The sequence below is a fragment of the Capsicum annuum genome, chromosome 12 (genome assembly GCF_002878395.1).
Source record: "Capsicum annuum cultivar UCD-10X-F1 chromosome 12, UCD10Xv1.1, whole genome shotgun sequence".
In the NCBI taxonomy this organism is placed as follows: Eukaryota; Viridiplantae; Streptophyta; class Magnoliopsida; order Solanales; family Solanaceae; genus Capsicum; species Capsicum annuum.
In genome coordinates, this window is record NC_061122.1 from 124811663 (window position 1) to 124828535 (window position 16873).

Genomic DNA, 16873 nt, shown 5'->3' on the forward strand with positions numbered 1-16873 from the left:
TTCATTATTGGATCATGTTCATAGAGTTCTGAGTGAGATTTGGAGGTTTAAACAAGGTTTGGAGATTGGTGGTGCTGGTGCAAGCGCTAAAGCAGTTGGTCGACCGCTTTATCAGCCTTTGCCCATTTTACAAAGCTGATTTAGCAGCCGAAGTTCCTCTTTAGCAGCCATCGCTGATGGTTAAGACCAAAATCGATCCCATTTTGTATTATCAAAATTTTGGGAGCTAGGAAACTTCGATTTTGACTATTTTTATGCCTTTTTCTCATAGAATCATTGTCTGTCAATTTAGAACTCTATTTTCCTCATTTTCTGAGAACTTCAATTTTATTTTACATAATTTCTACCCAAGTTTAGAATCAAAAACCCATTTCCATCATTTTTGGAGTTTGGGAGCTCGAATTTAGACGATTCCAAGGGGATTTTTGATATTTATTCCATGAGTAAGTTTCTAATCTTATAATTATTATTTTTCTCTCGATTTTGTAGTCAAAATAACTTCAAATTCTTTATTTTAAAAATGGGTTTTCCAGGGGTTTTGGGGGCTTTTGTCGGTAAAACTTGAAAATGATTTTCTGTGATTTGAACCTCATTTTGAACTTCTTTACACATAAGTTTTATTCTCTAGACTCCTTTCAATATGGGGGTATGTTTCTAAAATAAAATTATGATTTTACCCTTTTATTTCGAAAACCCATTTCAAGGGTCCATTTTGACCCCGACTCAAAAATAAGCAATATGGGTATCATTGTCTTTATTTTGACGCGTAGATTCTGTATTTAAATGTTATAGTTGATTTTGGATCCTTATTCAGGGTAAATCTTAGTATTGAAGTCTTTTTGACTCGATTTTTCACATTCGAGGTACGTTATGGCTTAAGTTTCTTCAGACTGGGTTGGGTAGTTAATAATAATGTAAAAGCATGCTATGGGTGTGGGGTTGTACAATGGATAATGTGTTAGGTGATTTATGTGCACGTGTGGGGACCTATGTGGATAATTTTTGGTGGTTTTGAAACATTATTTACTATGTGTGACCTACTGGGATCTTATATAATATTATTGGCCGGGTAATGATATATGTACATTTAGTTACACTTTTTTGGTGGAAAAAGACTAGATTTGGGATTTATGTGATATCAACAATATTTTCTTACATGTTTTACCTGATGGTTTTCTCGATTATATTGGATCGTGGATGGTTGGTTGACTTGAGTAGATTTTTCACTCGCATGACTGGTACATTTGTTGGACATTGTATACTTTTATTTTTATTGGTTGTGAGCATTACATCCACATATCATATTCATTCATGAAAGATTGGTACCACCAAGAAAATATTGGAAATTTTTGAAACACTAGCTTTTTCTGATTGAAAATTTGACATCGTAAAAACCCTCTAGCAATGTCTGTGCTAAAGAGGATATATAGATATTTCTATTGAAAATTAGTTGTACACCTGTTGACAAACCCCCCATGGGTCCTTGTAAAGCCTCGGGTTTTTGGATCTTGAAAATTTTCTGAGTTTTGAGCTTTCTTCCCTGGGAACGACTCATCTGGCAAGTCATAAGGTATCTTGATAGGTTAGGTGACCCTAGTCATAAGGTGTCGAGTAAATTTTATTTGAGTTTCTTTCTTAGGTAGGACCTAAGGGTATGAGTCATAAAGACTCATAACAAGTCGTTAGGATAGAATTATAACCAAATCAATAATTAAGTGGCTAACTTCTATTCTGAATAGGAATTATAACAATGTATGCCTGAATGTTTCAATGAATGGGACTGTGTGATACTTGTTTTAATTCATCCCTTAAAAGAATTATGTAGCTATCGTGAAAGTGAAGGTTCGAGCGACTGATACTGTACATTGCGTTTGCCAACATGAGGGTCCAAATGACCAGGGAAGTTTGATTTCCCTTCATTATTATTATTACATGATTAGGGAGGTTCGAGTCCCCCGTAAATCATCACATGATCGGGTGCTTAAGTCATCTTAGTATATGATTGAGAAGTTTGGGTCTCCCATAAATCATTACATAATCGAGTGCTTAAGTCACCATTATATATGATTAGGAGGTTTGAGTCCCCTATACATTTATATGAGACTATTCTCTATTTCATGTAGCTACATACATAGGACCTGACCGGGGGTGAGAGACAGGGCCCATTAACCGTGGGTACATGTTATGATAGTTAAACCTCACAATCCAGGTTAATGTTTGAAATGCATGCTAAACCTTGTACCCTATCTCAATATGTGAGGTATATATGTGTATGCATTTGATAATGTACATTGGTTTGAATGATTTTAAATCGTTGATCATGACATTATATTATCCTCATCCCTGAGTTACATGCTAGCGTCCACCCTACTAACCGTCTTAAGATGTTGTATCCCCATGCGATGCATGAATTGGCCATACTTTTACTTCTCTTACTCAGTAATTAAGATTCGAGATCAGATTGTGAGTTGATATTGAAGTGGTGAGCTTCCATATATCGGAAGTCTACATTTCATGTTTTAGTCTCTTGCGTCTTAGAATGTTTAGACTATTTTGGCTATAGTCAGGGGTTTTTTTGGACACTTTATTGATATTATGTTTTGGTTCTTTATTAGAAGGTTTTATTTAGACTAGTGTGGTTATCGGGCGGTGTCGGTCGGTTGTTTAGCCAGACGACGGTTGGTAGTTATAGACTTGATTTTAATTTCCTTAAGTTTGGTGCAAGCTATCTTTTTATATGTTCGAATTTCATACGACATTAGGGTATATTGTGGTTGGTTCGGTTTGGTTCTAGGGTGATCTTTAGTCCATGCGAGAATTGAGATACCTATCATGGCCAGGCCCTGGTTTGGAATGTGACATTCTTATGTTGGGAAGTTTTAGCTTCGTAGATATATGCGGAGGTTGTGCAACAACCTCGTGTAGTACATCATTATCATCTTTATTTCTCTTCATATATTATCCTTATGATATAATTGTATTATTTTCTTTAACTTGATATTATCCATCTATTCTATCTTTCTATACTTGTATTTGATGTACGTTTGTATTTGTTCTTCTTTTCTCTACATGTATTTGTTATATGTGTATATTTTAAAATATTAGTGGAGACAATATGGGCTACTGCTAGGGATAGTTTCTAATTATAGGTGGCATGCCCATATTATGTGTTTATATGCTTTTTTTCTACTTTACTCAGTCATACTATGATACGTACTGAGTACAAGTGGACCATACTCATCCTTACTATACCTTTTTGGTTTATATCCAGGTATGACTGTGCCACAAGGATAGTGGATTCAGGAAATATTTGGAGCCCATTCGAGGTAACGGTTAATTTATGCATCCAAAGTTGACTCCTACCTTTTCTTCTCTATACTATGTCTCACTTGTGTTCAGAGATAGAGTTTTGCTACTGTTTGGACATCTTATATATTTTTGACCTTGAGTTATACTAGTTAGTTCTTATATTATGACACTGGGTTTTGAGATTTAATTAGTATCTTGATTATATTTTCATTGTTACTATATATATGTGTGTGTGTGTGGTTCAACTTTGTTATAGAGGTCTTATTTTTGTTTTGATATTAATTTCTCATTTTATATCAGCTTAGGTGATAGGCTTACTTGTCAAGGCTTGCCACGAAAAGTGCTACCCCTAACCTTGGTTTTTAGCATCGTGATAAATTGGTATCAGAGAATATAAGACCATTGGTCTCAATAGTATAAGAATAAGGTGTCTAATAGAGTCTCGAGGATCAGTACGTAAACTTTAGTAGCTATCTTCAAGAGGCTATAAGATATCCTTAGGAAACTTCTCTTATTTTGTTCCTTACCATGCAGGTCCTTCTATACCTTGAATTCTATATCGTATTTCACTCTTTCTATGTGAATGTACGTGGTGTTCCTCCAATTTTAAGTATGGATCCTCCAATGGTACCGACATTTACATATAGAACTCCACATACTCCGAGTGTGTTACTTTTGTACTGGAATCTAAGTAAGGTAATTTGAGGTTAGGAGTTCAACATTCTTCTATGTTACCTCTTCGGATGGGTTCTCAGATAGCCATATTTACTATGCCTCTCCATGTCACGAGTATATTTATTTCTCTTAAGGATCAAAAGAGGTTTTGAGAGATTCACTCATTGGGTTTCTCCTAGGTTCAGTGGTGTTGCAAGGCGAGGATGCCTATGAGTTCTTGGTGGATTATCATGAGAAGTTGCATAACTTAGTTTGCTTAAGTCGCATGGGTTTGCTTATACTACTTACCAGTTGAGCGATTCAACTAAAACTGATAGAGGTCACGTGTTAGCTGCAGACCTCTTAATTCTTCAAAAATGACTTAGGTTTGGTTTGTTAAGGCCTTTTTGGAGAAGTTTGTGCCTTATGGTCTAGCAGATCAAAAGAGAGATAAATTTGATTGCTTGGAGCAGGGCTCTATGACTTTTACGGAGTATGAGGTATGTTTTCATGCCTTGTCTCGGTATACTTCCGCTAGTATTGCTACAGAGTTGAGAAGATTTAGAAGTTCATGAAGGGGATTAAATGCTTCTCTTTAATTTCTATGGCTCAGTTGGAAGTGTATAGAGCGTCGTTTCAAGGTAATGTGGATCATGCTAAGATTAATGAGTCTATTAGTCGAGCATCTAAGCGAGGTTTTAAGAGTGTGCACTATCAGGGTAAGTTCAGATATCATACTCCTCGAGGTAGAGATTCTAGAGGATTTCATGGATATTATGGTAGACCACTGCAGGCAACCTTGTATGGTTTAGGTAGTAGATCTTCTAGTCTAGCAGCTATGTGTGGTCATCCTTATTTGTTTCAAATTTGTATCTGTGTTATTTTATGTGGGATCAATTTACTCCTGTGTGTCTGCATATTTTACTTCGTGTTTTGATATGCCTATTCATGTATATACCCCTGTAGGAGACACTATAGTGATGGATTGAGTGTACTTATCTTGTGTTGTGACTTTTATTGGGCATGAGACCTGGGTAGAGCTTATTATGTGAGGGTGGATTTTTATGTCACCTATGTTAAGTATTGGTTATCTCCTTATCATGTTGTCTTGTACTTTTATGCTAAGACTGTGAGCTTAGCTTCACTGGGTGTCCTAAGGATAGCTTAGAAGGGTATGCTTCATTAAGGTCCCAAGAGAGTCATATTTTTTCTTCAGGCTCATCGCTTGGTTAGAGGGTGTGTCTATCTTATTTGACTTATATTCACGATACTATTATTTTTTAACCTCCTTCTTTTGATTCTGTTTGTATTTTCTATGAGTTTATGGATGTTTTCGCTATAAATTTTCTTGGTATGCCTCTGGATTGTGATATCAACTTTACTATTAATGTTGAGCCAGGAACCAAAAAAATTATATGCCTCCTTATAGGATGGCCCCAGCAGAGGTGAAGAAATTAAAGGATCAGTTGCAGTAGTTGTTGGATAAGGAATTTATTTGACTTAGTGTATTACCTTAGGGTGAGCCTGTCGTGTGTGTAAAGAAAAAATGGGTCTATGCATATGTGTATTGATTAATGACAGTTGAACAAGGTGATAGGTACAAATAATTCTTCTTTCTCATATTTGATAATTTATTTGACTAGATTTAGGGTACTTCACGTTTTTGAATATTGATTTGAGGTCCGAGTATCACCAGTAGAGGATTATATCTTCGGATACTTTTGAGATAGCTTTTTAGACTCGAAAGATCATTATGAGTTCTTGGTCATGTCCTTTGGGTTGACCAATGCCACGGCTAAGTTCATGAAGTTGATAAACTTGGTGTTTCGACCGTATCTCAACACTTTTGTCATTGTATTTATAGATAAAATCTTGGTTTATTCGAATATTGAGGCCAACCATGAGGATATTTATGGATTGTTCTTCTGAGTTGAGGGAATAAAGGTTGTATGCTAAGTTCTCCAAGTGTGAGTTTTTGTAAGATTCTGTCTCTGTCTTGGGTCATGTGGTTACTAAGGAGGTATTATGGTTGATCCATCTAAGATTACAGTGGTTTGTGATTAGGCTAGGCATATTTCTCCTACCGAGATACAAAGTTTTTGTAGTTTAGCAGGTTACTATCAGTGTTTTGTTGAGGGTTTTTCATTTGTTGCATCTTAATTGACCAAGTTGACTTAGAAGAAGATTTTGTTTCAGTGCTTCGATACTTGTAATGCAAACTTTCAAAGCTCTAAGATTTGTCGACTTCAACTTCTATTTGACCCTGCCTATGGAGGGCATGGGTTTTACCATCTTTTGTGATGCTTTAGGTATTGGTTTAGGTGTCGTGTTGGTACAGTAGGTAAGATGATTGCCTATGCTTCTTGTTAATTGAATCCCCATGAGAATAATTACCCTACGCATGATTTGTTGTTATATGCAATTTTTTTGCTTTAAAGTTATGGAGGCACTACTTGTATGGAGTTTGTTATGAGATTTTCTTGGATCATTGTAGCATTAAGTATTTCTTTACCCAACGAGATCTTAATTTGAGGTAGCATCATTGTCTTAAGTTACTTAAAGATTATAATCTTACTATTCTCTACTATTCGAGTAAGGCTAATGTGGTTTTGGATGCCTTAAGTCGAGAGTGAACTAACATTGGTAGCTTGGCACATCTTTTGACCTATGAGAGGCCTTTGGACTTACAGTCCCTATCTTTTCCTAATTAAATTTTCAGGCTTAATACTTTGACACCTGATATGTTTTTGTATTCGTGGAGGCTAGGTCTTCTTTGATGGAACAGATTTAGGCTCATTAATTTGACGATATTGAGTTGAGTAGATTTGTGATAAGGTGTTGAGTGGTGAGGGTAAGTGAGCCTCACTTGATTCATATGGTGTTTTGAGTATTGGAGGCTGAGTGTGTATGCCGAGAGTGGGTAATTGGATTAGATTGATTTTGTAGGAGGCCTATTGTTCAAGGTATTCCATACATCCCGGAGTGACTAATATGTATTGTGATTTGAAGTAGTATTATTGGTGGGGTGGTATGAGAAGGGTTGTAGCTAACTTTATAGATCATTTTCTATGTTGCTAGAGGGTGAAGGCTGAGCATTTGAGACCTGGTGGATTGCTTTATAGGTTAATCATTCCCAGGTGGAAATGGGAGTAAATCACTATGGACTTCATCATTGGGTTATCTCGTATTTCTCATTGTTTTGATAGTGTTTGGGTCATCGTGGATTTGTTGACCAAATTTACTCATTTTGTTCCAGTTTAGGTTTTCTTCAGTGCTAAGAGGTTGACTTGTACCTATATTTGTTAGATAGTTCATCTTTATGGGGTGCCAGTGTCTTTCGTCTCGGATCAAGGTCCAGTGTTCATATCTCACTTTTGGAAGACTTTTCAGGAGACGTTGAGCACCCAGGTTGATGTTAGCACAATATTTCACCCTATATCAATGGTCAGTTGGAGTGAACCATTTAGGTTTTGAAGGATATTCTCTGCACTTGTCTGATACACTTTGGAGGCTAGTAGGAGCAGCATCTAGCCTTGGCAAAGTTTACATATAGTAATAGCTATCATTCCAGTATTGACATTGCATCCTTCAAGGCTTTGTATGGCAGACGTTGTTGCTCTCTAGTTGGTTAGTTTGATATTTCTGAGATCAGACATCGAGGTACGAACTTACTTGGTGAATCTTTGGATAGGGTTTAGGTCATTCGGGATATAGTTTTAGCAGTTTAGAGTAGGTAGAAGCAATATGCAAATCATAGGCTTCATTCCCTCAGGGTCAGTGTTGGTGATCGTGTCTTCCTTTGTGTATATCCTATGAACGGCGTGTTGAGGCTTGGGAAAAGGGGAAAGCTCATCCCCAGGTATATTGGACTTTTTGAGATCCTTAGGACTGTTAGTGATGTGTCTTATAAGTTGTCTTTGCCTCAAAATTATTAGTTGTTCATCTAGTTTTTTTATTTTTCCATGCTTCAATGTTATATTCCAGATAAGTCTCATATAATTCATTGGGATTCAGTCCAGCTAGATGAGCGGTTGTCTTTTATTGAGGAGCCTATCTCCATCCTAGCCACGGATGTAGATGCTTGCGTTCTTAAGTTGCAGTGGTGGCATTGACCGGTAGATGAGTCTACTTGGGAGGTTGAGTCTGATATACATAGCAATTATCCCTAACGTTTTGCTGGTTTTGGTAATTCTGTTGCATTTAGTTTGAGGACGAACTAGATTTTTAGTGGTGGATGATGTAATGATTTGATTTTTGGTGATTTTTGTGAAAAAATCATTTTATGTGATTTGACCATCTTACCCCTCCCTGTGCGTTGTGGTATTTATGGGGTGTGGGGATGATTGACACGATTCTTAGCGTATTTCGGTGTGATTTGGGAGAGTTTGTAGTTTTTGGTGGCTTGAAAAGTCTTATAGTTAACTTTTGTCAATATTTATTGATCCGTGCATTAGTTAGCAAAACAGATTGTGCCATCTATCTGAAATATCGATTTTAGATTGGTATCATGGTGGGTGTGATTTTATGGCTTTTATATCTCATTTCAACCCTCAGTTTAGTATATTGTAAAATTGGGTATCAAAGGTCTACTTTGTGAAAAAGATGTTTTTCAAAAATATAATATCGCCATTAGATCAAAAATATCGAATTTGGGTTAGTAGCGAGATTGGTACGGTTTTGTGGCTTTTAGATCTTATTTCGACTCTTGGTTCTAAAAGAGTGTAAATAGGGTCATTGGGGTCAATTTTATAATAATGTTCTTTTTTCTTAAATTTGATGATTCCATTGGATCTAAAACATATTTTACAATCAAATTTCACTATTGGATCATGTTCACAGGTTCCGAATGAGTGTCGGAGGTCAAAAAACAAGTTTTGAAGATTAGTAGTGCTAGTGCAGGCGTTGGAGCTTAAGTGGTTGGTCGACCTCTTTAGAGGCCTTTGATCATTTAACCAGGCCGCTTTAGTGGCCAAAGTGTCGATTTAGTGGCCATCGTTTATGGTTAACACAAAAATTGACCCCATTTCGTATATTCAACATTTTGGGAGCTAGGAAGCTCCAATTTTTACTAGTTTTGATGTGTTATTCTCATAGAATCATTGTCTATCTCTTTAGAACTCTATTTTCCCCATTTTCCTAGAACTTGTCTTTTATTTTTAGTAATTTCTACTCAAGTTGAGAATTAATACCCCGTTTTTATTATTTTATGGCTTTGGAGCTCAAATTTGGATGATTCCAAAGGGATTTTCGATAATTCTTCTATGGGTAAGTTTCTAATCTTAAAATTATCATTTTTCTCTCGATTTCATCTTCAAAAGAACTTCAAATTCTTGTTGTTTAAAATGAGTTTTGAGGGGTTTTGCCGAGAAAGCTTGAAAATAGTTTTTCTTTGATTAGAACCTCATTTTTAATTAATTTTCGCATGAGCTTTTAGTTGTAGACTCCTATGAGTATGGGGGCATGTTTCTAAAATAAAATTAAGATTTCACCCTTATTTTTCAAAAACCCATTTTTGGTCCATTTTGACCCTGACTCAAAAATAGACAATATGGGTATCGTTGGCTTTCATTTGATGCGTAGATTCTATATTAAAATATTTTAGTTGATTTAGGATCCATTTATGAGAATAAAGCTCAGGATTGAAGGCTGTTTGGATTGAGTTTTGGCATTCGGGGTAGGTTATGACTTTAGTTTCTTCAGACCAGTTAGGTAGTTAATAATAATGTAAAAACATGATATAGGTATAGGGTTGTATCATGAAAAATGTGTTAGGTTATTTATATGCCCTTGTAGGGGGGCCTATGTGGATAATATTCGATGTTTTTAAATATTCTTTGCTATGTGTGATCAGGTAGGTTCTTATATGATATTATTGGCCTGATAATTATATGTGTATCTTTGGTTTCAATCTTTTGGAGGAAAAGCCTATATTTTGGGATTTTTGTGGTATCAATGATATTTTATTGCATGTTTCACCTGATGGTTTTGTGGATTATAATTGATCATGGATGGTTTGTTGATTTGAGTCTATCTTTGGCTCACATGGTTGGTATATTGGTTAAATATTAGATACTCTCATTTTGTTTGGTTGTGAGAATTACATCCTCATATCATATTTATTCATGAAACATTGGTATCACCATGGAAATGCTGAAAACAATGGCTTTTTTTGATAGAAAATGTGACATCTTAAAAATACTCTACCATTGTATGTGTCAAAGAGGAGATATGGATATTGATATTTGAAATTGGTTCTATAAGGGTTGACGAACCCCACATGGATCCTACTCTAGGAAGCTTTAGTTCCGTAGGTATATACGGAGGTTGTGCAACAACCTTCTGCATCACATCATCATCATTTTTATTTCTCTTTATATATTTTGATAATGTTGTGACTGTATTTCTGTCTTTGACTTGATATTTTCCATTTTTCTGTCTTCCTATACATTATTTGATGTACACGTATATTTGTGCTTTTTTCCTCTACATATATTTATTATATTTTTATATATTAGAACTGTTAGTGGAGACAGTATGGGCTACTGTTTAGAATATTTTTTTATTGTAGGTGACATGCCCATAGTTTATGTTTATATGTTTTATTTTCTACTTTACTCATTGTGCCTATGATACCTACTAAGTACAAATGGACGGTAATCGTCCCTACTACATCCTTTCAGTGCATATCTAGGTACGAGTGCATCGTACGGATAGTGAATTTAAGGGATATTTAAAGCCCATTCGAGGTAGCGGTTGATCTATGCATTCAGAGTTGACTTCTACCTTTTATTATCTAGACTATGCCTCACTTGTATTCCGAGACAGAGTTTTGCTCCTGTTTAGACATCTTATGTATTTTTGAGCTCGAGTTGTACTAGTTAGTTCTTATATATTGTGACATCAGGTTTTGGGATTTGGTTTGTATCTTGAATATATTTTTGCTTTTACTGTTTGTATATATGTGTGTGTGTGTATGGTTCGACTCAGTTCTAGGAGACTTTCCTTCATTTCGGTATTAATTTCTCATTTTATATCAGCTTGGGTGACATGCTTACTTCTCAAGGCTTACCGCGACAAGTGTCATCATGACCCTTGGATTTTGGGGTCGTGGCATACACATCTATAATTTATATTTATAATCTATATCTATAATCCATATCTATATCATATTAAAAGTGTGAAGACCCTTAGAAAAGTGATTTTAACTTTTTGTCCTTTATTAAAAATCTCTACAATATACAAAATCGTCATTTACAATTTATTTTAATTTTGTTAATGTTATTGATTATTAAAATATTTATTTAGAACGTGGATTCTGTAATACCCTGTAAGATACTAAGATAGGTTCAGTTGTAGTTGTATGCTTAAGGGATCCAAGGCTTGAAATTTTCACTAAGTGTTAAGGACTTAGTCATTTTCAAGACCCCTAAACTTCACAGAATTTTATTTTGGCTTTCCCGGCCCCGAGACGTTGGTTTTTGAGTTGAAACATTATTGGGGTGTTAAAGGTGTGATCCGGGGGAGTTTCAGGATTTTTAGAGAGGATTCGGGGTGTGTTTAGATAGCGCAGGACGAGAGCCCTTGCTATATGTCCATGGCATGAAGGTGTCTACACAGGCGAGGGGGTCACAGTATGATGGTGGTTTGACCTAAGGAAAGGTTGCGGCGCAAGGGCCGATTCACCCAAGCAAGGGTGGCGGCGTGCCAAGGGTAATTCGTCTAGATTTTTTTTGTTAATGAAAATAAAGGGGCAATAGGGTTTTTTCCCCTCAACCCAACTCGTCCATTGCACGATTTGTGGCATTCTTAGGAGCATTATTTCCCCTTTCTCTCAAAATTACTCTCAGGAAACCCTCCTCCTTTCCCAAAAATAACATCCAAGCCCCTTTCTCAAGAAATCAAGAGTTCAAGATTCCAAGTTTAAGAAACCCTCAAGAACTCTTTAAGAAACTATCTACTGAGGTATGTGGGTATTCATCATTGGGTCCCTTTCACCCATTGAGCCCAAAAACCCTATTTTTAACTTAAAAGTGTTAATCTTATCCTATATTATGAAATTAATCCATGAATCTCTTGTTAAATAAATTATAAGCCATGTTTACAAGTGAATTAAGCTATTTCATATTTTGAGTTGAAAGATTTCATGCCATTTTCAATTGTTTTCATGTTAAATCCCCAAGTTATGAATTTAGCCATGTAATCATGTTGTTTTCTCATGCCTAACCTATTTTCATGTTCAAATTCATGCTTCTTACTTATTGGGTGAAATGTTTATGTCTTGAGTCTTTGAACCATGATTCCATAGTAAAGTTTTTAATTTTGATATCATATATTATGATCATTCAGTGCTGGCGGTTTATGAACACCCGATACCTATGCGTTTACATGATTTTAGATTTTTAAGTAATAAGTCAATTACACCATGAATCCTATCATTTTATCCAGTTGTTACAGTTATTATGTTTAACTAAACTTAAGTCAGTACCAGTATCAGTACAGTTAGGAGTCGGATTTAGCACAGAACGAAAGCAGGGATGGTGGCTTCATTGTCAGTTTAGACAGAGTTGTTAGTAGTAGTCTCAGAGTTTCAGAACTTTGTAGCCAGTGTAGGTTATGAGGGGTCACCTATCAATTTAGGCTTGACTTCCTCACAGGGGTCACCTGTCAGTTTAGGCTTGACACCCTTATCATTCAGGATAATAGATTAGTGGATCTACACAACCAGTGTAAGTACCCGTGGCACATAATGACACCCTTCAAACTGAGGTTATAGGTTAGACCCCAATTAACTCATATTGGGGCATGTCGGTTACATGATATCTCTCTTAGTCCTAGTACAATATTCAGTGTATTTTAGTTTAGGTTTACTTGACCAAGTGTACAGATTTTCAGTTATTCAATTATACAAAATTCAGTGTTTCATATTTCAGATTATATCAGAAATATGTTTATTCTTGTTATTGTATTCTCATATATTACATGTTCATGCATTCATGCTCATTTACCTCATACATTTCAGTTAATCCTTATCTCGCATAGCAGTACATGCAAAGTATTGACTGCATACTTTTCTTTGTGCTATGTTGTAGTATAACAAGGGTTTGAATGCTCAGTTTTTTGACCGTTCTTAAGCAGATCAGCATTACCCAACAACAGTATTGGTGAATCCTCATCCATCGAGGACATGATATGCTTTAATGGTTATTTTAATAATCTTTTATGTTCAGTCAGTGGAAGTTGGTTGGCGGTTGTCCCATAAACTACTTATAATTTCTAGAGGATTTCAGATAGATAGATAGTCGGATAGTTAGACAATCATTTTGTTTTCAGTAATATCAGTTATTTCAGAAAGACAGTTTAGTTTCCAGTGTTCTTATAAGATATTTCAGACTTGTTATTGTTATGTATTTCAGTATTCAGATTTACAGTATCGTATCAATTATCTTCCTTCTATGAGTTATATTACTACTTTACCCAGTGCTTATAGCAAGTACCATCTCATGGGTTAGCTTGTGGTCACTTGTGATCGTAGGCATCGTTGTCGCAACTATGAGGGGTAGCCTCAATCCATAAGAGATTCAAATTGAAATTGGATAAGTTTATCGTATGAAAGTCCACCTTGAAATTGCATTGAGCTTTTGAAAAATAATGGACTTCACCTTTGGCCTTGTATCCAATATGCAAAGTCCATTACAACAATAGTTTCAATTAAGAATTGAAGTTAAATTTTCACCATATAATAAGAAAAAGTTTATTTTGAAAAATTTTCTAAGATATATGAGCTAAATTCTAAACATATGAAATGTAATATATGAATCTTTTTTTTCATTCAAAATCTAAAAATACAAGTTTTCGTTTTGCACTCCTAAATATATGTGAAGGTGAAACTCCTGGTAACTTTTTCTTTATGTTGGAATAAACTCCTAAAAGGTTTTCTACTATAGGTTTCTTCTTTCTTTTTGTTTTCCTTCTTACGCCTTTTACTATGGTTTTGTGACATATATATAATCAATTATTTTTATGTGTGTGTCAATGTTAGAAAATTATGCACAATTTAAAAAATACTTAGTAATTGTTTGGGGGCAAGGGGAACGGAGGTGATTGAAAGTTATAGAGTTGTCGAATTATTTGATTATCGACTTGATATTAAACGCAAAAAATTGATGATTATGTATTCTTTGATTTTAATACAATTTGTGTGATTTTCTAGGTCATGGTGCTTTATGCTTATTATTATTTTATTTTATACAATTTAACAATTGTTTCTCAATGTACAAAATTTGTTCGATATTCTCAATATAACCATAGAGAAGCGGTTTTCTTTCGGGCAGGGAAAGAAGGTATGATACTCTTCTTTGTTTGTAAATTAGAATTTGTCGCCCACTTTTTTACCTTTATTAATAGTTTTGTGCATTAGACCAACTAAGAATCTACTATAGCATAACTAGAAATTGCGTGTAGAGATTCTTATGTTAGAACATGCGCACATAAAATTTCAGAATTTCAAATATAATTCAAAATTGAAAAGAAGGTTTTACAGGCAAGATGAATGATACAGAGCCTTCGAAACAAAAATTATCTTACAATGTATTAATTTATCCAGACTCTTCAATGATATAAAAGGGCGTAGGTGTCATATTCCCCAAAAGTAGTGTATTTGAAGAATTCACCACAATTGTGGAATCGAATATGACAAGTCTTGTAACTTAGACTACATCTATACTATAGCCTAAGAACTAATCTTGCATCAGGAATGTGGTTGAGGGAGGGCAAAAAGTGAGTGTTAGATAAGGACCTGTCATATTAAATAGTAATCTTAACTCTGCATGGGGGAAAGAGCGAGTGTTAGACAAGGACCTATCATAGTATACAGTAATCTGAACCCTGCATTGAACTACTTTAATTCTGCATTCATTATTTCTTAAAAATGTACCCATTATGTAGGTTTGGTAATATTAGTATTTATTTATGTTATTAAAAACTTTTTAGGGCAATGAAATGTGTTAAACTGGTATATGTAGTTGGTATAAAAGATCAAAAACATAAAACCTAATCACAATCATCAAGTCAAACCTAACCCCTACTCTCAACTCGGGACTCAACCCAAACATAATTCTTAACTCGAGACCCAACCCCAACTCCTGACACAAGATATGACTCCCAGTGGAAAACCTTATCTCGGCTCTTAACTCCTAACTTTAACTATTTGCAAGAAACCTAAATCCTGACCCTGGACCCTACTTGACCCCGCTATCTAACTTGAGATCTAATTTTGTCTTTTAACTCTAAGGACCTAACATTGACTATCAACACATTATCTAACCCTGACTCCTGACCCGATACATGGGATATGACCTTGACTCCCAACTCAAGACCCATCTTATCTCTCGAATAAGGTATGAACTTAAGCCTGGTCAATAATTAGGAGTTGGGTTGGGGTCCAAGAGTCGAGTCCAGGGTCAAGGAGGTCGAATTTGAAGTTGAAGTTCAAAAGTCTGGTTGAGATTAGACACTAATTCTTATGTTATGGTTGGCTCTAAAGTTGATGTCGGAAGTTGTTCTTGAATTGAACCCGAGGTTGGTTTGATCAAGTACCGAGAGACGGTACTCAACTGAAGTTTCAAAGTCTGGTCTCAAGTCCATATTGGATCCTGAGTCCTATCTCGGGCTAGGGTTGACACTCGGGAGTCAGTGTCAGGGTAGAGAGTTGGATTGAGTTGAGTCAAGAGTTAGGTCTCGGATTTAGAATCAAAAGTCAGGGTCGGGATAAGTTATAATAATAGTTAGGGTACCATGCAAATTACATACACTACACTAGTAGAAAGTAAAAACACTAATGCAAACAACCAAAAAACGTACATTCGTCATCCTTCCATCTTACATAAAAGTACCACTAGTAACTTCAACAATAAAATATTTTTTTCTCAATTGCAGTTAACAATCAAAGACATATAACAGAATCCAACTGAAGTGATGACTATTTTTAGTTGCAGAGATCACAATTTTTGTAACGAACTATAACTCCAAAAGGTATTTATCGACTAATATAAGGATGAAAGTTGAATCAACATAAATAAGTAAAATTCCACGATAATGTTTTGAATTTTGAAATTTATATGAGTGGTCTGAAAAGAAGAAGAAGAAGAAGTAGTAGTGGATATATGTTATTTTTTAAAGTCAGCGTTATTTTTCAGTTAGTAATTTGTAAACTTTGGGTTATATTTATGTAAGATGGATCAAAGAACTACTCATTTATATGTAACTACTGTACTTGTCCACGCTTCGTGCAATCTGAAAAGATTTTCTTTTGTTGTTTGCAATAAACTGTGAAAATTACCATACCAACAACTTAAATAATACACCTAGAGAGCATCTATAGTCTACCATAAAATTGAGGTACTTCAAACTAATAGACCTCAAACTCTAATTATAAAGTCTGCTAATCAATTCTCTACACTGTCTTTCCATTCTCCTATCTAGAACAATTGTACTCTTTTCTTAATTACAAATTTAATCTATTGCACTACAAAACTTTTCTCTACTCGAATCTGCATGAAGACAAACTGGTTCCTGGCTATCCATATGTGATAGATCATGGCTTCAAAAGTAGCTAGCACCAGCTCCTTCTCAAACTTATTCCAATTCTTCTGCTTAATCTGAATTAGCATTTCCAGAGCACTATATGCCTGTATTATGAGTCCAAACCATTTTTTAAGTATCTCCCATACTTCCTGAGCCCATTTGTATTGACTAAATAGGTGCATAGTTGTCTCCTAACATATAGTATCACACATTCCACACATTTTATCACCATCTCGTGATCCCATATGAGCCATTCTGCCTTTATTTAAGAGTCTATCCTGACAAGCAAGCCAAAGAATTAATCTTTGCTTTGGCAATGCAACTTCTT